The sequence below is a fragment of the Neopsephotus bourkii genome, unplaced genomic scaffold (assembly GCF_033783945.1).
Source record: "Neopsephotus bourkii isolate Nb327-2 ecotype Australia unplaced genomic scaffold, CSIRO-AGI_Nbou_v1 NB_1508, whole genome shotgun sequence".
In the NCBI taxonomy this organism is placed as follows: domain Eukaryota; kingdom Metazoa; phylum Chordata; class Aves; order Psittaciformes; family Psittacidae; genus Neopsephotus; species Neopsephotus bourkii.
The window spans coordinates 197634-221018 of record NW_026901984.1 but is presented as its reverse complement, the minus strand read 5'-3'; the positions used below and the strand labels follow the sequence as shown (position 1 = coordinate 221018).

General features: G+C 44.1%; 1 long non-coding RNA gene across 1 annotated transcript; it reads right to left on the bottom strand.

The window, feature by feature from the left end:
- Positions 1–301: 301 nt before the first annotated feature.
- On the bottom strand, positions 302–18683 carry LOC133221043 (uncharacterized). The gene is made up of 3 exons (XR_009727876.1): positions 18557–18683; positions 2602–2732; positions 302–766 (listed from the first exon to the last, which is right to left on the bottom strand). It is a non-coding gene; the product is annotated as an uncharacterized LOC133221043 (long non-coding RNA).
- Positions 18684–23385: the final 4702 nt, after the last annotated feature.

Genomic DNA, 23385 nt, shown 5'->3' with positions numbered 1-23385 from the left:
TGACATTTTAGCACCTATTTATAAAATCTCATCCTGTCTGCCACATCTTGTTTCAATTAAAATTTGATCTTGAAACAAGGCAGAAGGATGGAGGTGGGGGGACCCTGTGGTACTGGCTACTGATGAACTATTATAAGTTTATAATGCACTTTGAGTGAAAGCAAAGGCTTGCAGGGAAATCACCAGTCAGGAGCACTGCCCCAGAACAGCTTCCTTCTGCAGTAGGACAGTCCAAGACACCTCCTGTCATGACACTGGCCACCGCACTCCTTTACAGAATCACTTTCAGCTCTGCCAGCCCTGCTGTTCATGCACCTTTTGCCTTTTTATGCCATGCTTCTTGCCCCATTTCTCTGGTTTTTTCAGAGTGTGAGACCACTTTCTAGGTTAGAACAAGTTTTCACATTTCAGACTTTTATATAAGCAAGGGTCTTTGTAGACTTCTCTTTCAAACCTGCCTCTGGGACATGGGTAAGTTCTTCAAAGTGTTGATGATCTCAGGAATCCTGTCTGTCTTTAATCAACTTCTGCATCTCTCCCTTCCACCCCAGCAACTCCAGTTCACCTTTCCCACCCCTGGTGATCTCAGCCTTCACAGTATTTACTGCCACTTCTCCTTTCCACAGGTCTCCTGCCTGCAACGTTACCTCTGGCTGCCTCCCAAGTCACCTACATCCTTCCTGAGGAGGAATGAGCTCTATCCCACATTCCTGGCTGGCTCAGAGTGATGTGTCTGAACACCAGCAGGGTAAGAAATGAGGGAAAACTGGGAGAGGAAAGACAGAAAGAAAGGTCAAAAGACCTGAAGAGATAATCTATGAATTTATAGCTGTTATATTCCTCTTGCAAAATAAAGCAGGCTGCATATGGTGCAGTTCAGGCTTTAAAAGAGCTCTGCTTTTCTGAGAAGGGCAGAGAGGTCTGCCTCGGGGCAGCTGGAAACTCCCTCTGGTCGACCTCCATTTACACACAACTAGACAGAACCTTAGTATCTAGTGACCCTTTGCCCTCTGAAGTGAGAGTGGAATCAGCCAGCTGGTTCAAAACCCACTGGAGAAATGGTGGAGAAAACTTCCATCATATCTATGTAAAACCACCATCACTGTAGCTGCCTCTACCTTTGCCCAGCATTAATGTGGGAAGCAAGACAATTCAGAAGCATTGCCCTGGGCTGCCAGAACACAGTCCTGGTTTTGAAACACAGCTTCACCTCATCACAACAGAGCTGCCAAAACACACAACACAAACTTCATACCTGGCCTAAAGAACAGAGAGATGCTTTGGGCATCTCTGCCCTCAGTCCTGGTGGTCCAGCTGCCCCAGGCCACACACCTCTCCTTGGAGTGTCCTACCCTCCAAGGTCACAGCAGCCCCAAGCTGTCCTCCCTGCTCCTGCATCCCCCATGTGTGTGGTCTCCCCATCCCAACTCTCCCTCATAACTGTGCCCATCCACACGTTGACATGAGCCTCTGGTGTCCCCCTTCTGCCTCTTCCCTTACCCCAGACTGCTGTATTCCCTCATGTGTGCACGCACACACACACACGCTCTCACATTTCCTTCCTCCATTCTTCTGTCTCTGAAGTCAGACAATTTTAATGGTTTTATGTTAATTGCTTTTGAATAACAGCCTTTGTGGAAAACAAAAGGTTTCCCAGAGCACTGGTTTCTTTGGAAACATTCCCATGGCGAACTACAAGCTGAAATAATAACAAAAATAGGAAAATTTTTCACAGAAGTGTATACAAGTTATGGGGTTCTTTTTGGTTGTTTGGGATTTGGTTTAGTTTTTGACATTTTCAGGGCAGCTTTGCCCTCCAGCCTCCTCATCTCTCAGTCAGCCAGGAGAAAGGCACAAAGTGGAGTCTCATTGCAGCCTGCTTCGATACAAGGAGAGGCAGCGGCCTTGTTTACTGAGAGCACCCTTGGTGCACAGGGGCAAGGAGCTGCATGGAAAGGCTGCCTGGCTGGCATTCCTCTGTTGTTAAAGAGCACAGGAAATGATGGTCTGTTCTAAACCGGAAAAATGTGCAAGCAAGCTTCAGCTAACCGCAAGGAACTGAAGTACACGGCAAGAATCACAACGCTTATGGCAGGAGGGGAAAGCTGACAACTTCTGATTCATGGGCTGTTAAAGGTTATGATGCTGCCATATACCATTAGGAAATGAAACCACAGTTTTAAACACTAAGCAGGTAGCTGCTTCAGCAAATAAATAGAGGGTTCGCTCTATTTCATGTGTTTGTATGTGAGGTGATGGTGAAATTGGGCTTGTCCCAGAGAGCCAGTGACCCTTTGCAGGGGGGAAAAGGGGTTGTGAGGGCCAACTCACATACAGAGTGGTACAGCCCTTCACTAGCTTGCCTAGAGCCAAGCCTGTTGAGTACAAGCCGAGCCTGCATGTGGAGTACAAGCATGCTAACATCTGCCTTAATCATGCTCCCATCCCCATGGTCTTCTGTAGCTTTCTAATGTTCCCTTCTACCTTTAGAAAGTGAGCGTCCAAGATAGCATATGGACACTGGGACAAACTGAGCCAGTGCCTACCTTACAGCCGTTGAGAATGGGTGAAAGACTAACAACCACACAAATGCAGTCCTACCTTTTTGCTCTTTTGTCTGATAGCCACAAACTCCAATATTTCCCTCTCTGTTGCTTTTTTTCTCATCTTGTCCCATCTTCCTCTGTTACACTCTGTTCCACAGGCTGCTTAAAAAAGTAGTTTAAAAGGTGCTGTAAAGTCAGGCATACGTTACACATTACCATGTTTCAGCGTAGGATTTTTCTCACAGCATGCACATAATGTTTGTTAACTACTAAAATATCACAAAAAGTACCACCATCTCATATGGTGAGTTGGCAAAAAAAGAGGAAAATCAAATCAAATCCTAGCTTCTACCAGTGACTGGCACGCTTGGGGGCTTGGCAAGGAAAGCCACTGCTGAACCAACTTCTGCCAGTGCAGAGATTTCCCCTGTGGCATCACTGTCACATCTGTGCCTGGGGATGTCTGTGCCTAGGGCTGCCAGCAAAGAGGGGGGGAAAGGGAAGGAGGTTTTGCTCATGGGCCCACCTTTGTACCAACGACTCCATGGCATGTGTAGGGTGGAGGAAGACAAAGGTGAGATTTGGTGCTCTTTACCTTCTGAGAGGGCTAAAGGGCTTCACAAAGGTTTTCCCCACGTACTGCCCCAGAGAGGGTACTGTCAAGAATGCTGATGGGGTCCTCCACCCAGCTTTTCTCATGACCAGTTCCTTTAAATCACAGAGCACATGAAAAGGGAGGGCAAGGAAAGGAAAAGAGCACCTGCAAGTTGAAAGAAAGAGAAGCCCAGCAAGCCGCAGCTGTTAAAAACCCCAAAGGCTGCAGGTGCTCGTTACCTTCAGGTTTAAAGCAAAGCTCGCAAGAAGCATGCTAGAGGTTTGCAGGGGTTCTTGGAGCCAGCTGGAAACCATCAGGTATGCCCAGCCTAACCTATCAGCTTGAGGACAAAAACCTGAAGACATGTTTTTACACCTTTAAAACAACATTTCCTGTGTTCAGGATAGCCTTGGTCTGCCTACTAAGTAAAAGTTTCATGAGGTTTGTGCAGCTGCCTATGTTGTTTCCACCTGCAGTGGTAAAGCAGCCTTCCTCCTGAGCCAGGTGAAAATATGGTTGCTGAAATAGGGATTCATACAAACAGCATTTTTGAGCTGAGCCAGTTGTTAGAAAAGAGTTTGTATTTCTTTAGGCACACAGTGCTTGCACTATGTTAAAAAGGAGACAAACAGCTTGCTATGAGCCCACCGTGCTTGTTTCATACTCACTACCTGTGCATGAATGCAGTGTTGAGCCACTGAAAGGATGGTAAGATGCAGAAGGATCACAGCATTTCAATGCTGCTTGAAATTGTTTTATGTCAGCTCAGGCCCTGCTCTCTTCTAATGTGTGCAGTTCTGCAACCAAAAGCTGGCTCTGGAAGCCCTCAGTAAAAAATTCCTTGCTCAGATCTACTGATCTATGTAGCCTCTGCTTATTCCAGCAGAATCATAGAATAGAATCATAGAATAGTTAGGGTTGGAAAGGACCTTAAGATCATCAAGTTCCAACCCCCCCTGCCATGGGCAGGGACACCTCGCTCTAAACCGTATCACCCAAGTCCTCGTCCAGCCTGGCCTTGAACACTGCCAGGGATGGAGCATTCACAGCCTCCCTGGGCAACCTATTCCAGTGCCTCACCACCCTAACAGGAAAGAATTTCCTCCTTATATCCAATCTAAGAAGTCTGGCATGAATGGCCAGAGATGCCATAGACCCTGGTACTGGTATTGCAGCAGACCATTTACACAGACACCAGGGCCCACATTCCCAAAGGCACTCAAACATTGCATGCCATACACCTACAGTCACAGGGATCAGCTTCCTGACTGCCATGGACCCTTGTCCCTGCAGTGGCTTTCTCCTTTCAGATCCTAGCAAACAGGGAGCTGGTATCAATCTGTATCTTAATTTTATGTCTCCAAGTACCATGTAAAGGGAGGTCCCCAAAATATGCAACAGGTAAGTGGAAGTTGGAAGTGTCAACCGTAAAGACAAATACTGGTGAGCCTCAGGTTATGCTCCTACAGCTGCTGAGCAAAAAACATTTATTCCTTCAGAGATGGGAAAATAAACAGAAAAATCAATACACTGTGCCTCTGTGCTGCACATATCCAGATGAAAACTATTAAAATGCATATCGCTGCCTGTCATGCAGACTTAACAAAGCATAAATGAACTCTGCTTCTCTATTACACTTCAGGCATGGAGGAGGAATGTATTAATGTCAGACACTGAAATGGGTGAAGTAACCAGTTTGGCTTTGCAGACCAGCATGAAGCAATACGAGACAAGTGTCAGCCACGCTGAGCACAGGTTGCCTCTTGGCTGAGCCAAGGTTCAGTGTCAAGAAAGCACAGAGGAACAGGCTGCTCCAGCAGATGGATCTGCACAGTGGCAGTGTATGCCCACTGCAAGGCAGAGAAATGTGGAAAGCGGTGAGCATGCCTGAAGATGTGTAGAGATCCACAGATGAGAGAGTCTTCAACGTAATGATCTCCATCACCATAGGATTCTGCTCTTAATCACCCTACTTGCCAAGAGAAGCTATAACCAACTGGAGTTATTTCAGCTGGGGCTCCCTAGATGCTGTCAGCAAACTGTTTGAAGTTCTTGCAACTGAGGGATAAGGAGCTTTTACAGAGAAAAAGCTGGCACTTCAGAATTTTTAAAAACTAAATTCAGATATAAAGAAGGGAAGTCTTTAAAAGCTGCCACTGGTGCAGTTTTTGTGTGAAGAATGATTGCTTTTCCCTCAAAAGGCAGAAAGGTAAAGAAAAGCACTCTTCCCTCCCTATGCGCTGGAAACAGCTATGGGCTAAACATGGCACTTCATACTCAGTTTAAAAAAGAAACTGAATGCAAATGCAAAAATACAGAAATACGTTGGATGACATACAGGTTGGCAATACTTTCTACTACTGACTGTTGTATACAGCAAGTGATGAATGCACAGCTCCCTGACTGCTGAATCGTCTTGGTGGTAACACCACCTTTTTTCCTTCATGTTGTTTTTCCTTCTGTTTGTTGCCCCCCACCACTGCACACACTGCAGTGAGCGCCCCACAGCAGCAGCTAGACCTGGCAGTGCATGATGTCTACCTCACTTGAGCTATGTAGGCACTAAAGGGGTTGTTTTAATCCTTCAAGCAGGTTATTTTGCTGGGGACAGCTTTGGACATCTGCACAACAGTGGTTTGTTAACTATTTGTTACAGACATCATGAAGAGTGCCACCGTGACCAGCTCTCATGCATACTCTCAAAAGCAGGAAGTTCAGAGTGTCAACTCTATGCAGTCACATTACTGGAGCTGAACTAGAAATCAATCCATTATTGATCCAGGGAAAACCCAAATCTTCTCAAGGACACACATGAGTCATGTTCCCCCTGTGTGCTATGTATGTATACTGGTGTTTAATTTACTGCACTTTCATTTAGTATTGCCAGCATTCATAGGTTACAACCAGAAAAACTGTGGGAGGAAGTTTGGAAACTTATCTCGTGGTTTTAAGAAAAAACCCTCTTAAACAGCACATCAGTTACTGTATTGAGCAACAGGCTAATAAATTCTAGTATTGCATATGCTATATAGTAAAAGTTAACAATCCCTTATTCTTTAGATTAAGTGTCTTCTCTTACAAAACACACCCTGAAGGGCTCAGCAACAATATTTTTATTATCTATCTAGGTACTTATATGGCTCCCATCACTGCTGTACCTGCTTTTATGGTAGCTGTGAAATACGGAGACATAGAATCTGATACGGAATCAGAATCAGGAAATGTTGTTTGTCCAGCTACTATACAAGCCAACAAAGGAAACAAAACGAGAAACTCAGCGAGCTCCAAGCTCTTTTCATGATACTGGACCACTGGACTTTTATTATTGATCACAAATTGCTATTGTTAAGATTAAGTATGAGCATCGTCTCATGCCAGAAAGAAAGCCACCACTTGTCAAGGGACTGTGAGATGAGCTACAGAGCAAGGAAGAGTATGATTCCCACTTCTTCTCCTATGAAACTCTCGAAACACAGAATATTTGTTTTGCCGACAACAATCAATTCACATCAGTGACTCAACCTTCCTTCTGTAAGAAAACAGGAAAGAAGAACAGAGAAGCACACACAAGCAAGTGCCCATACATGCCATCTGTTATGACCTGCCTCTCAGAACAAAACAGTATTATCTCCTCAGGGAAGACCTGCTTCATTCTGGTCCAACAGTCATTAGCATGTTCACAAAGTAAATACAAGAGACAGCTCTGGGCACTGTCTTGTACTTCTGCAGGGAGATGATTGATAGTACAAGGCAGTTTACTGTGGAAGAATCAAGACTGAGAACATAAAGCTTTCATACACCTTTTCTTCTTGTGAATGTGGCTTACCTCTAATAATGAACACAGCCAGATATTTTGATCTCATACAAAAGCAGGACCAGGATTTTCACTTCTGAGGAAAGAGCCATTCAGGAGAGCAGGCTGAAGCAGGCAATGCCCAGGGCTGATGTACAGGACTGCTGGCAGCAGCAGCAGTGCAGCAGACAGTGACCTGCTACTGAGAGTGCAGGGAGGCACACATGGATCCCATCCTAGGAGACCTGGTGCACAACAGAACAAACACCCCTGGAGCTGAGGACAAACTGAGTAAGGGATAAAGCAGGCTGGTGTTTAGAAGGATGTCCTTTGGGAATAGGGAGTAGTATGTGCAAGAGGGGAGAGAAGTTGGTTGGAATATAGACATGATATAAAATAACTCATGAATACTCTGGCTGCCTAAAGAAAACAGCTGCCATGCATACGGAGACGCATTAAGACTTCCTCCTAGGACAGGTTCTGCTGAACCTCTACAGCAGGAAGGTTGTAGCCGGTGGCTGTCTGACCAGTAGGTCAATGGGAATGCAGAAAGTTCCCCTTCAAGTTTCATCTCACTTAGCTACAGACAAGCCCCACAACCAACATTACTCTGTCAAGGATCTGTCTTGGCTTTCATAAGAGTCTCAGACAAACTCTTAGTCTGCAAGACACAAGTCTAGACAGCAGGACAGAGAAAACGTGAGGTTTCAGCTGGGAGGTGTGTAGCAGACAGCACCATGGCTGGCCAGAAAAGCACACACAAGCAAATGTGGGGCTTGAGACAGAAACAGTGTTTGTGAAGTCAGTGCTGGGTTTAGGTCTCTGTTTCAGACAAAAATATCTCTCATATGCTGTACTGAGCTCCAGGGCGACCAGCCTGTGCGTGAAATCTGTGTTATGCAATTAAAAGAGACCAGAAGCTTCTTAGTTCATTCATTGAAATGTCAAGGAGCAAGCTACAAAGGAGGTGTTTCTTCACAGAAAAGACATCTCTCTGAGGCTGCCACTTCAAAGATGTTGAAGTGACACATGGAAAACACCTGCAGTGGTGTCTGTTCTCTGTTTCTGAGGCAGGGGCAAAGGAGAAAGAGAAAGGGTGGCCAGGTGCCATTTTGAAAGCAGCTTTCCTGTGTCTGGTGATACCAGACATACAGGGCTCCAGACCACCCTCGGGTGTAGGTGATGCTCTTGATGACAGACCTTGATGAAGGGTAAAGCCAGGGAAGGAGGCACAGGTACTGCAGCACCCAGGATCACACAGAATCAAGCACTCAGGTTGGGGGAGCATGTCAGAAGAGGTCTGGAGCCACTGTGGCTGTCACAGGTTCCTCGTCTGGGGAGCTAGGTCCCACCTCTGCTTCCAGGAACAGCCCTGCACAAGCAAGGAGGCAATCCACACAGTTTACACAGGCCCATAACTTCTTCACCATTAATGCTTGCTATTCCTTGGCTTGTTTTTGAGGCTGTATTGCAGCACCCTAGGCAGCTGTCGCAGTACCTTCCTTGAGACTCTGTAAGAACTTGTGTACTCATCCCATTTGCCCCCAGCTCTGAAAATATCAGCTTCTGGGTGGGTTTGATGGGGAAGGAGGAGCTGGGAAAGTATCCACTGCAAGGTGACTGCATGGTGGCAAGAAGGGAGCTCATGGGGTGAGGGCCATGGGGCACCTGGGGCTCTGGAGCTGGTGGGGTGCACGGCATCGCTTCTAGGCTAGAAGATCTAGTAGACTAGACTTCCAAAGCTAGTCTGGTTTGGAAGCAGTGAGCCATGAGCTCTCTCCTGTCCCTCACTGGGTCTGGTAGATGCCTTAGCCAAGCTGACCAGGAACAGTCTTCTTCTGACCTCAGGTCTCACCCTAAGTGACAGAAAGGACATCGGGTGACAGAAGTACCTACTTCTTCTAGGGCACGTGTCAGAAGGAGGAAATTCAGCGGAAGCCCTGAGTCTCTCTCCTGCCACGGGATGCTGGTTCCTCTCCTCCCCAGAGAATTCAGGGAGGAAAAAAAGACCAGAACAGTCTGGCTAAGCCAGTGTGTCTTTTTACCACAAACACCTTCTGTTCTGGCCTATGCAGTTGCTTTCACAGCTGGAAAGGGAACATTTTTTACCTTAAATAAAAGGAAAAAATGGCTGGATTCTTTTCAGTGTGGTCTGGGGAGCATCAGGAAGCCACATGAAACTGAAATGCTCTCTATCACACCTCTGGCACCTCTCCACAGCTCCCTGGGTGTCACTGCAAATTAAGTTATGTTGGCCACACTTACAATTTTTTGCTGAACATAACTCATCAAAGGTAAACACATGGAAAACCCCTGGCTTTGGTAGCAATTAATGGAGATGCCTTGATGACAAAACCACATGTTCCCTCAGGGCTGGCCCTGGGCGTTTTGCATTAGTGGGTTTGCACCAGGCTCTCAGTTTTGAAGTGACCCTCAAAAACCACTTTCTGCTGCCTGTCTTAAAGGCTGGATGACAAGATCTGAGGGGAAGGTGAAACCTGTTGCAGCAGAGGTTCTGCTTTAATAGCAGGAGATAGCAGACTCATACCCTATACAAGGACTGGGCACAGAAAGCAGGGAGCAGAAAGCAGGCACCCATTCTCTATAAAACAGGTATTGAACACTTTCCGTGATGCTGTCCCACTGGAGCAGCTAATCCCTGCAGCAAGCCAGGTGACCAGCATGGTCCTTCCAGCCAGATTCCCCCCACCAGCTCTCCCCATATGCAGTCTAGCCCCTCGGCCTGCCTTCCTTCAGAGGCACTGTGCAGCATCCAGAGAAGTTTGTTTGGGTTCTGTTTTGCCCAGAGCAGGCCTTCCTGAAAGGCAGTAACTTGCTCTCATAACCCCAACCCCAGCCCCAGGAGCAGCCTGGGTCAGAGCATGCACAGGACCCCTTGGCAAGGAGGGGCTCTGAAGAAATGACATAGCTTATTCCTGAAGGAACAAGGTGAGGAGGGGAGAGATGTGGCCATGGTGGTGGAGATTCAAAGAGAAGATTTCCTTCCCCATGCAGACGGATGGTTAACATGGCTTGCATTAAGTGAGGGCCAGGTGACTGAGCACCTTACATTGTTTTCCTCCTTTTCACACTCCCATTTTTAAGAAAGAAGTGTATATATACTTTAGCAGAGACGTTTTAATATACTGGGTCTGACCTGACCTTACACCAGTACAACTTTGACTTCATTGATGTACATTTCTATTTACACTGGATAAAGAAAAACCAGAATCAGTTTCTACCATGGCAGCACTACAAAGATGAGAAGAAAAAAGACTGTGAGAGCTATAAGACTAAGTTGTCATAGCAGCATAATTGCATTTGAGTCTACTTTGTACAAAAGCAGACTGCCAGAACTTCATTTTCAAGGGAGAATCTCTGTCGGAAAAAAAAGGAAGTGCTGCACTGCTCTGCCTAAATTGCATTAGACAGGAAACAGCAAACTGGATCTGCATCTCCCTGCAAATGAAGCTCCTTGGATGAAACCAGCCTGGCCGTTTTCATCTATTGTGAATTCAGAAAGAGATGACATGTAACACTTCTTCACAGAGTTTGAGGAAAGTATATCAAATGGTAAGCTACAGTGCATAACAACCTATTAATTATAGATGCAAACAGTGTTTTCGGGAGGTTACATTGTCACTGAATTAAAATTTAACCAATGATGGATTGGTTAGGTTGCCTTCTTGTTGAATAAGTCATTTCAGTAGTCATGTAAATACGGCTTCATCAACCATCAGCATACAGTCTCTTGTAGATGCACCAATTGTGTAAAAAACCCAGAATAGCCAGAAAAAGACAAATCAAAAAAAACACACCTTAATTGCTTATTCTCCGATATGATAGCTGCTCAGTTCACATTTTCATGGCATACCTCAAAGCAACATTCCTTGTGGATGCCAGCTCCATCAGTTCTGCACCCTGCTTTCCTCCTGGCAGACTATCCTAAGTAGGGATACTTTCCCACTGATGCATGGCCATATTCACACCACACCGAAAGCATTTCATAGCTGTTAGGAGCCTAACTTTATTCCACACATCTGCATGAACATCCCTCCGGCAATGGCTGCTTGGGGTGGAGGTTGCAAGCAGGGCATTCTCTTTTCTCTGAAGGACCTCACACCCTCCTGCCCCTGTGAGTAACCCTGAGTCAGAGGGGCAGGACAATGGATGCTCGCTGCTGTCAGAGCAATTCCCTTCAACAGTTTTATTCAAGTTTATGTATTGCATGATTAACTTGCAAACTGGTTTTATGAAATGGACAGAAAGAAATGCAAAAAGTAAACAGTGAACATGCTCCAGATGGCACAGGATTACTAACCTGAGGCAGGCAGACACACGATTTCTGTAACAACCTGGAGCAGCTACAGAGCAAGGCAAACCCATACACACAAAGTTTTAGGTTGAAGGTCACAGAAGTGAGATATGGGAGAGAGTGTCAGCAGGAAAGCAGACTTGCTAGGAGAGCATTTATTATAGCTAACCAAAACTTTCATTTACAGTAAAAGTGAAGCCCTCAGTAAACCTTCCCCCCCCCCTTCATTTGACGCTGTTGTTTCTTTTTTCAGAATGTAAAGACCTTTTTTTCTTGATGTTTTTTGTAATCAGTATGCTTTTGCTTGTGAGGAAAACACCGTAAGAAAAGGAATAATTCATGTGGTGTCTGAAAACAGCACCTATCCTATACTGAAATAACATTTCCGAATCATAAGCAGCTTCATTCATCTCCAGAAGACGTTCATGCTGAAGCTTCACTGTGAATATCTGAGTGTCTCCATCCTTAAATATTTTGCCGCCACTCAAAGCTCACATCCAAGAAAGAAGTTTCTTACTAATCCTTCTTCCTATATCAATAGCTGTGGCTACATTTCTGAACAGCCAATATTGTCTGTGCTATATCTTATTTTCATGGTAGAAGTAAATACTAGATAAAAAGAAAACACTGTCAGTTGCCTCTTGAATTCTACCAGTCTGGGAAAATACTCTGTCACAGGCAGATTTCCTGTAAGATTCTGAAACACTTTTCAGATAAGCATTCACTTTTTAGCACATCTTATGGGCTCCTACTTCGTTATTCATGTAATTGTGCAATCATTAACATTATCTAGATGATCTGGATGATGACTATCTAGATTTACTAAATGATCATTAGGGTTCCTTCCATGCCAAACCGTTCTATGACTCTGTGATCTACCTCTGAGTTAGAATTTCTCTGGTTGGGAGTGACATTCCAAAAAAAACCTGTAAAAGCCAAGCTTTAGCTCTATCTTTTCTGTATATTTGTGGTTTTTGTTTGGTTTGGGATTTTAACAGAATATGGAACTGGAGCTTCCTAATTGTTAGGCTGGATGTTGTGCTGGGGTGGAGTAGGGTGGTATTAAGAGAACACCACTGGCAGCCAGCACAGCTGCCAGAGGAAAGCAAGACCTATCTTTCATCCATTCAGTTCCTTTTTCTAAACTGCTGCAAGGCCAAGCTCTTCTCAAGAACTGATGGAAACCTTGGGATGTCCTTGGGGCCCCAAGGGTGCAAGGAGACCCTGCAGCACCCAGGCACCCACCACCCTGACGGTGTTGTGGTGCCCGAGACCACAGGGGGCAGATGGAGATGGTGGCACCACATCAGACAAACTAAACAAATGACAGAGAGAATCTCCTCTTTAGATCAAAGCTAGTGCTCCCATCTGTGGCAAAGGCTGTTCCTTCCTTGCATTTTCAGAGCCTTTCTCAGATCATGTTCCTTCTTTCTTCTAAATGTTTTGCAGCCTGAGAAAACACAGTGAAACCAACAGCCGTGCACCCTAGCAAGACACAGCAGCTCCCCCTTCACACCACAGGGGCAGCAGAAAAGCCACAGACCTCAGGCAAGAGCCAAAGCACAGCCTCCTCCAATGCAGGATGGTCCTAATACATCTAACTCCCCAAGCCCACCTCTGCACATCCCAGGTGGTGACACGGAGACAAGGCGGTGTTATTTAGAGATCCTAATTGAGATCACCACCCTGCATCCGAGCGTGTAACTATTATTGAGTCTCCCAATGAGATGTGTCTGCTCATAGCTGCTGCAGGGGAGTCCCTCTTGTCATGGGATCAGCCTGTGCTGTTGCAATGCCCTACTTTCTCCCCTAGCCTAGATCTGTTTCTAGGTCCAAGGACGCAACTCAGCCTCCATGTCTTCAGGCTCACTTTGTCCTTTTCTCTAATTATCTTGCTCCTGCCCCTGCAACTTTGTCCTGCTTATAATTGTATTGTTGCAGCACCTCAACACATTAGATTAGGAAACTGGCTGAGCTGGAATCAAAACACAATATGTTTTTCTGGTTATCTTTCAGCTGGATCAGTTTCCCAACTTGGTCCTCTGGATGGCCACAGAAATACTTCTGCTGGCATTAACATGGGGCTACTCTGGGACCAGAAACAAGGAGCTGGGGGCCATTGATTTGGTTTGAGACAGAACAGCTCCACAAAACAGGTCTCAAAGATGTCCATCTTTGCCTGCACAGTGGAAGAAGAGGGAATGCAAGGAGTCAGGGGGGGAAGAAAGCCTGGCCAGCAGCCTGGGCTTGGACTGACTTAATTATACCAACTCCAGTTACTAAGGGAAAAGAACAAAAAAGAGACTTACCAGTTGCTTACATTTATTCTGTTTACTGGAAAAATCGCTTAAAAAGATTGGATAGCTAGACACCCTCCAGTGAACATAACATGTAAACCTTTTGGGGTTTTCTTTGCTGTTGTTTTGTCAGACCTGATAAAGAGCCCAAGGCTTGTCTACCTATATTTACACCACCTGATATAACAGATGATGCTACACCTTCTTACAAAGGTGGTATCTGTGTAACTATTCACACTGATGAAGAACACAGCAAGCCTAGTTTTGCCTGTGGACTGAAAGACAGTTCTTGGCTTAAGAGATTCAGGACCTAAATAGGCTGGGAGAGGGAGGTCAGGAAAATTATTCTGGATATCAGACTCCAGAGAACAGCAACAGCAATTAAAGACCTAACTGAAAGAAATGGCCAGAGTGCCACCCAAAGCTGTAATTGCTCATCATTCAGCTAGTTTAATGATAGAGGTTTGACAGACAGACCAGGGGAGGAGAGGTGCTGCCAAGCGCTCCTTTAGCTAAATGCACTGTGTCAGGGCTGTTACTACAGTGACCCACGGCATGGAAACGGCAGAGAGCAAACCCAGCAGCCTCCCAGACACCGATCATTAGTGGAACTCAAGACAGGGAGGAACAAACAGAGGAATGTCCATGCTTCCAGAGCTTTCTGAGAGCCCCACAGAAAGCTGATCCTTATTTCTCATAATCTGAATTGGATCTTGAAATAACTAAAATACACCCAGTTTACCAAATGTCCTCTATTAGTGTAGCTAATTCTGAGTCTCCTGGGTTTTTCCAAGGCAAACACACTCCGACATCTGCTCGCAATAAAAGCAGATGACAGTGCTTCTACACATATGGCACAAGCTGACTCCCCTTTAGAATAAAAGCACCCCCCTGTCCATTAAATGAAGCACAAATTTCCACTTGCTTGATACATACATCAGTGGGTGTTAACTCAGAGATCTGAAACAAAACAGACTGAAGATGATCTTTTAATAGCCTGTGTTATTAGAAGCGGGGCGCTTGGCTGCTATGCCTAAGTACCCAGGTGAGTAGAAGGTGCCCTGCTCCACAGCAGACAAACCCACACAGCAGCGAGGTAGATTTCAAGTGCTGTGAGTGGTACAGAGTGGGAGCGCAGTTATTACCAGCCAGCTTCACCCTGCCCGATGATGAGTTAACATGCCATTCTCCCTGTGCTGTCAAAGCCTTTGTCATGGTAATAGCCCGTTTCCTCTTTTTGTTAATATCTCTGTCAAGAGAATGAAGCAGCAGAATTGGAACTGCCATGGTGTGTGTGATGGCACCGCTCTGCTCAGGTTCCGCTGGCAGCCTGCTGTGTTTTGATTAGCTGGATGTTCCTCTAAAATTCGTATGAAATTATTTTTCCATGGAAGCGCAGGGTGATGAACAGGAAGGACTGGCTGGGGTAGAGCTGGGGTCGGCTGCCTGGTCACTTGGGCTGCAGCCACTTACCTCTCCTCCTGTGAGGGGAGAAACTGCTCTTGTCCTTGCAGGTCAGCCCTAGTTTCTAGTCACCTCTCCAAAGAAAAGCCTGTCAATAAATGTAAATTGTGCTCGCAGATATGTGAAAGGCAGTTGGAATGAATCCCAGAAGCCTTGAAGTTTTACAAAATCTTTAGATACCTGGCAGGCAAACTCGGCGTATCAGCTTGTACAGACAGCCACTTCACCCGCTCAAAACATAAAGTCCCCTGGTACAGGGGGAGGGTGTGCTGACTTTCAGCCTTGTTCTGCAGATGGCTCCACTGACCCCAGGTCTTGCTAGGGTGTGCCATGCCACTTGCATGTCATGCCTCTGTTCTGCCAGTAAGGTCAGCAAGGGTTTTGCTAGACAGGGTCTTTGGTCTCCTTGCATGTCAGATTGGGCTATGCAGCACAAACCAAAAGAAAACCATTTGACTTTGCTGTCTCTTGGCCCCTTAACTAAATGGGACAAAGCTGATGAACAGGGAACTGTAATTTAACTTCCTAGGACACCTCACCACTCTGGAAACACCGAACCAGAATCAGGGATTCCATTTCCTAGATTAAACACAGCTCTCAGACAAGGTGTAATTAATCTAAATGCCTGGTGTAGAAACTATTGGTGTATCACATCTTGTGATACTTGCTGCAGCTCTGGGTGGACAGAATAATCCAAACTGTGACACTTTCATTCTGACTTAACACCAGTGAAAATAACACAGGAAACAAGGTAGCCAAGACTAAGACATTGCTTTTGCTGGTCTCTGGTTCTTCTGCTAAACTACAACTGCAGAGGGCTTGTGTGTTACAAAACAATCTGTTTTCTGCTCAGAAATCATTAGTAAAACAGTTCTGGGAAGTGCAACATCCATATCATTCCTGTTACAGACTTTGTAACACCATTGCTCTGCAATCAGTAGCAAGCTGGTATGAGATTAACTTTTCCAGCACTCACAAATCCAAGATCATAAATGTTTTACAAAATACTTCAACATTTTTTCTAACGAGTTGGCTTTGCAGTCTGCACACTTTATTACAAAGCTCTCAAAATATTTTACGAATTAATGGACTAATGAAAATGTATTTGTGCTGATACCTCCCTTCCTCTTCTTCCCCTCTTCCCCCTTACTTATTACACGTGCTTGATAGACTCTTATTTATTCGAGCAGGTTTGTAACACATATAAAAAGTTTGTGGCATGGATTTTGTTTGGTAACTCAAAGAACTATATCAGCAAATTTAAATAAATGGAGAGGATTGGAGAGATACCATAGAAAGTTGATGTCTGATTACCACAAGGAAGTGTGCTGCTCCACTTAGGCAACTCCCAGTCCAGTGTGGACAGTCCTCCCTGTGCCCTTCCCCATGCAGAAGACTGAAACACTGAACATAGCTTAGAACTCTGCAACTCACTGTAACAGGGCAGATGATTTTAGCCATCAAATCCCTTTTTCATTGCCTATTTCAACTCAAAGGAAAGCACTCATGCAAAAACTTCCTGTCTTAAAGCAGACATTAAAAGTTGTTGCACTGCATGAGATTTGACTACTGGCAACTGACATTGAACTCACTGGGAGCTGGTTTTGGTTCTCTTGGGGCTTTTTCTTTATGTAGGTTTTTTTTATTATTATTTCTTTTAAAGGACAACAAATACTGGCATGGAATGGAAAAGCAAGATGCCATTTATATGACAAATTGTACTAAAAGGACTCTTATCATAGTATTGAGACATACTGCCTAATGAAAGAACATGCCTGGAAATCCAACCATTTCTTAGTCAGATAATACCGGGCATTTAGCTGAATCTTTACTGCAATGCTTGCAAACCATTTTTTCTTACTGAAGATTGAGTAGACAAAGATAGCAGTAGGAAATATGTTGAATTAGGCTGCAGTGTAAAAATAACACAAATAGCACATGGCATCTGGTAGAGACATGACCCATAGGTATTTCAAAAATGAAATATGACAAGTAAGACATAGGAAATGAGGACTTGCAGATATTAAATCCAACAGAGGTGCAGCAAAAGAGAAAAAGAAGGAAAGGTTTACAAGCAATGGGCTGTTTTGGCTTTTCAGAACACCGGATAATGGTGCTGAATAAGAGGAAACAAAAAGAAAAAAAAATGGAAAAAAGTGGGAAAATGACAAAGGAAGTTTTGCAAGAGGAAACTGCTTTGGCAGGGAATGTAGATAGGATAACGTGTGTATACGGAACATAACAGTTAACTGCTATAAAGCATCCACTACTCATAGCCAAAAGCAGCAAACTGTCATGGCTGGGTTGGAGCACACGAGCGAGTATTTCGGGTCACAGCAGGAACACCACACTGTATTTTGTTAGGCTGCTGCAGTGTTTTGCAAACACACGGGGGGGGGGGGGGGGGGGTGTTGTAGATGTGAAAAGGCAAAGCAGGTTATTTCATTTGTTTATATCAAAAATAAACAGCTTTTGAAAATATGACTGAGTCAGTAAAAAGTATGAAACGCTATCCTCAATTTGTTATGATTTGACAAGTAAGAAGTGGAGACATGTAAAACCCATGCAACAAAGGCACACAATAGCTTTCAAAATCCCACTCAGTCCACAGAAGTGCTTTTAAGAGCTGGTATTGGTCTAAGAAGACTGGCTGGCTTCAAAGCCCAGCCAAAACAGGCAGGTTTTTATAAAAGAAGCAACTGCCCCTGCCTAAGACCAGGCACATCTCACACCCCAGGAAGAAACACTGCATAGCATGATGCCAAACAAGTTCACTGGTAGGATATGTCTGGCAGTGCATCGTGTCACTGAATGAAAACAGCACACTCAGGAGCTGCAAAGCCCTGTCAACTACCCACTCCATGGCCTTAAACTTTGTATTGGTTTAAGAGCATAATTCTCAAGGTATTTCTTCTGATATCACCATAGCTTTGCCTAATCTCAAACATTTACTCTGACCTCCAAGTAGCAGAGCTGTGATAATGCCAGGATATAGGCAAGGTAAAACTCAGAGAGAGAGAGAGAGAATACTATTAGTATAAGCAGCAGAGGTGTAGAAACCTACCAAGTGTGGACAGAGTCTGCATTCATTAGAAGCAGATACAGTGCTGCAGGAATGCTGAGACTGCAGTTTATACAGGTCACAGGCAAGCAAGCCAGCTCAAGCATCACACCCAACCTAGCTAATTCCTTGTGGAGCTTTTGCAGCCAAGATCTGAATGGCTGGATTGCTGCAAATACTAAGATGGGTCAGTTAAGGCTAACCTGTGTGCTATGCTTTCTGAGAACACCCACTGAAACGCTTTTGCTATGGAACAGGAGCAACAGCATTATGCAGCAATGGGGTCTTACCCAGGAACCCACTGGAGCTGCCAGCAGGCAATGCTTGGGGTGTAGAGGTCCTTCCTGGCTCTGAGTCCCCCACTCCTGCCCCATGTATCAGCAGGAGTGAATCAAGGCTATTCCTCTGAATTCACTCAGCTACTTCATTTCTATTAGTGCACCCTTCAAAAACTCCCTAACTGTGCTCGACGTATGTCCCAACACCTAGCATTTGGTAGCAAAGTGAGATTAGAAGGTCACATTGCAGAAATCTTTTTCTGGAGGATGAGGGTGGTGGACACTCTAATAGTTACTTCTCAAGACAAAACCGTGAAGAAATGAGACTAGAAGAAGAAAAAGCTACATAACTGTTTTATTAATAGAAGCCTTTGAAAAATTCCAGAGCTAGTTTTTGAGCCAAGACCGAGAGAAATTTGCAGTATTTTTTGTTTGTTTACTTTTACATGGTTCAATTTTGAGATGGTGATAATGTGAATTCTAGGTGTTATGGTCTTTTTATAGTTTCGTTATCTGAAGTCCACAGACTTCATCTTTTCAGTATCCTTTGGTGCAAATATATGTGTACAAACTTCCATATATTTATACACAGAAAGTAAAACATATTCCAAGAATAAACACAGGATATTACAAAAAGGGATGAGTCTTGAAAGACTTACATGACAGTATGGGTTTCTCTCTGTCCTTTGCAGTTCTAGCTTTAAGGCATGAATAGCCACAGATTGCCTTTTTATCTTTAAATTAAAAAGCACAGCCTTAAGGTATGGCTGCCTAGAACTGCCTCTGGTGCTCCTAGGAAAATGACTTCTTGCAGGCACACGAATTATGTAGATGAAATCACATCTCCCGTATATTAACTTGATGATGGACTCAGGCCAAGATCTCTTACCAGGATCACATAAAAATGGATGAAGAATTTCCCACAAAGGGCTTTTGAGCAGTGATTCTATGTTTGAAAGGAGGAAATGAAAGTGCTCAGTGCTACCAAGCTTCAGCTTTAAAAGTCTGAATCTTCTGTTTAAGCTCCATTACACCAGTAAATGACTAAATTGTGCTCAGACTATGGGAAACAACCTGCAGCTTATGGTTATAACCAACATAACTACAGTGGAATAGAAGCAAAAGAGGGGCACACCACGTTACGAATGATGTGCTCACTTTCATTTCAGTTTATAAAGTCTTAGTTCTACTGAGGTCAGTCTACAGAGCAGATGTGTTAGCTACAACACTCATTCTGAATACAAAACTGAGAGTGCCTTCCAGAATACAAGCTCATGAAAGAGTGTGTTTGATTCCTTAGAGCCTTCTTCCAGCTCTTGGAGCTTGCTCTGTAGGTGTTTAGCTATTAATTATTTTTCCCTATAATGGAGATGGGGTCAGCTGCAGTCACTCACAGAGACTTGAAGTTTTTAACTTTTTGGAAATCCTGGCCTTTGGGGGATATCTGGATGAGCAAACTTTTAAATATGTAAAAGGTCAAAAGTAGAATTAAGGTCAACCCACCATAAACATGATATATATATATACACACACATATAACCCCAGGAGAGACAATCCTGGCATGATATTTTTCCTAATCGCTCACCTATTTTACTGTTGTTAGCACTGTAACTCTAGCTGTTTTACTTGAATGAAAGCTAACACTGCAATAATAATCATGAGCCTTCCTCCTCCCTTTTAATGTTTTTGTTAATACCTGTTTTTAGATTAAATAATGCAAACTGTTTAGTGGAAAATAACCATAAATTATAAGTTGGAGGCCATTCTTCATTGTAAAACTGAAGAACTCTGGAAGGTAAAAAGTGTATGTTTTTAGCTCCGCATAAGTCTGAGTTCCTGTTTTAAACACAAGAAGATGATCTCAACTCCCTCAACCCTCCACCCCCCCCAGTGATGTAGATAGGTGCTTGTATCAACACCTCATCCTTCAGTAGATTGGAAGAGCAGAGCCTTGTGGTTATCACCGAGGGTCACAGAGGGCACAGATGAGGTCAATTCTTCCCTTGAAACTTTTTCAGAACAACAACATAGAGTTTGCATCTCAAGGGCTAAGCAAAGCAGCTGAAGATCTGCTCTTTCACATCTTATCACCCCTCTTCTTCCTCTCTTGACACTTAGTGAACAATCAGATGTTCCCTGACTCACAGTCTGTAGTCTTAGCGTCAACATTCAGAAGTACCTTTTGTATAGTTTTAAAAGCATGCTAATTTTGTTCATTTAAACAAGACTCTCTACTCTTTGATCATTTGACTGCATCCCTACAATAAAGGTCTGGTACTACACCTGTCATCAGTTGAGTTTTCTCTAAATAAAATTTTCAGTTTATTTATAGGGATGGCTGTGTTTAAAAATCTGTAATCCATGCCAGTGCTGACCTCCCAAAACTCACACAAGCACACATGCAATGTGACTTCATTGGTGAACATACACAAAGCAGAAAAAGTGGCTTCCAGTCAGGAAGAGTTTGTTCATGATATACCCCTGTCCCTATCATTTTGTTTGGTTTAGTTAATAACTAGATCCATCTGAAAGATGGCTTATCTAGTTTCCAGTTACAAGCACATACACATGCTTCTTCCATCCACTGTGTTTCTCAGCCTAAAACATGCTAGAAAGTCAATTCTATTCCATTCCATTCTCCTTTTCAGTTACATAGGCATAGGAAGAATGTGTTGAAATAGAAAACCCTTAAAACAAGTCTCGTATAATGTCTGCTAACTGATGATGCTTGGTTTTGAATTAAGTAAAAAACCTTACTAAATGACTGTTACTAGTATACTGCACTTAGAAAGAAGTCTTAGTGTTTGTGGTCACCCTCCTGGAGCAGATGTAGCAGCTTTGTGATTAGATGCATCTGCTTTCACTCACCATGGTGGCACCATAGCTGTCACTCTAAGCAGTTGCTGCAAATGGTATCTAGAATTGCCAGTTCTGTGGTGTCCGGAAATCAACCCAGGACTTCCCTCCCTTGTTGCCCTTATCTGTTACCACATCTTTGCAATGGGATTCTGTAGCTATCAGAAAATTAAAGAGAGCTATTTTTGTCAGGCTCCCCACTCCTGAAAAACAAGTTTGTGCTAGAAGAACCCGCAACAAACGGATGAGCTTTCAAGTTACTAAGATACTGTTGTCCTGGCATTTGCCCTAATGAAAGCAAAACTTTTACCTTCAGGAATCATGGCTAAAAGCAATGGCAACACTACTCTGCTAGGGATATTAAAATAAAGTTTCAAAAAAGGTGCCAAATATGAAGAGATTGCAGAACAGTTTTACTTATAAAGCCCAGGCAGAAGCACTACAAATGAAGCCAAGGTGCTGGAGGACACTGAAGCAGAAGCTGTGAGAATACAGACAGGCAGCCCATGGTCTAGCTAAGCTGTGTTTGAGAACTGCTCCACAAGATGAGGACAAACTTTGCTTTAATCAGTCTATATGACTTACCATTTATGCTGCTTATAGCTCCAGCTGCACACAGGCCCAAGAGTCTCTGCCCTTCTTTCCCTGTGTGAAAGCTGTCAGTAAAGACTAATGCAAAAGGGACTACTGGGGGCCAAGTGACTGAGCCAAGACCTTGAGAGACCAGCACCCACTCTTTCAGTTTTATATGGGCAACACCACAATGCATTACAGAAAAGCACCTGGGCAATATGAATTTAGAGGGATAGATGACTGATGACCAAAACTAGAAGTGTTTGCTTGACAAATTCGAAGGGTCGAGTCTTCCTGAAATAAAGACCATGGGATAAGCAGACCCATGCTTATCTGTAGACTTTCACTCTACAGATCTATAGAAGTCTACACACAGAAGGCAGTTCTGGCAGGTAAGTGTCACTGCTCAGGAAGACTTGGGGTCTCTGCAAGATAACCTTCTTTGGGATTGTAGTGAGGAAGTTCTGAAATTTTGAGGAGAAAACCGATTCGGATGACTTGGCTCTAATAGCACAAAAAAGACAAGAAGCTCCAATGAAAGCCACCTTTTCTTGATCAGACAGTCCTGCCTCCTGTTCCTTTTCCTTGCCTACCACAGACTCCCACCTTACCCCCCACAAGTATGTTCACCTCTGTCCTCCCTCTCCCACCATCACAAAACACGCTGCTCATCTGTTTCAGTCCAGTCACTACTCTTCCTCATAAAAGGTCAATGTTCATGATGATAGCTTCCCACTGCTCTCTCTTGCATTCTTGCTGTCTGCTGCCTGTTCTGGTACCATATGGGCTACCTGGCCAGAACATCTATCTCCACAGCCATCCTCCTTATTCCTGCTCTTCCAAGAGGAGTAACATGAGTCATGGAAATTATTTAGCCCTCAGGTTTGGCACCTGTGAGCATTACTTGCCTCTCCCCTCTCAAAACAAACCAAAGGAAATCAAGATGATTAGGAATAAATGAGAAAATAAGCAAGAACTCTCGCTTGGATAACTGCTGGATTCTCTCCAGCAGGAGCAGCAATGGGGTTTTATAGGGTAAAAGAGCAAATCAAAAGTGTTTCCAAAAATCCTAACTTGTTGAAGTTTAGTTTAGTTATGGTTATAAGCTTATGTGATACATGAAAAAAGAAGCTGGCTCCAGAGGAGCCCATTTGAGCTATTGGGAGAGCTGATGCATGCTAGCTGCTCCATTGAGCGAGGGTCATGCAAAGTGTCAGTCTCCGCTCTTGGGTTTCACTCCTTCCTTCTCCAAGGCCAGTTGCTAGCTTAGTGTAATACCCTTCTGGGATATGAAGGACTGGAAAAGCTCAGCACGGTTTTGTTGGCTGACAGGGCTGAAAATGAAACGCTTTCTTTTCAGATCCAGCACATTACACACCTGCTTCCAAAGCTGTCTGACAAGCATTTATATTCTTTTCGTTGGCAAAAGAAATATCCTATTAGTGGCTCTGAAGGCTGTTAAATGTACAACTGGCATCACCATGTTTTAAATGCTGTGGGATTAGCTGTTACTGTGATCATTGACAGCAAAATACACAGACAAAAGTATACACTTTCAGCTCTCAAAAGCACATTTTGGAGAACAGATTGAAGCAGGGAGGTCAAGA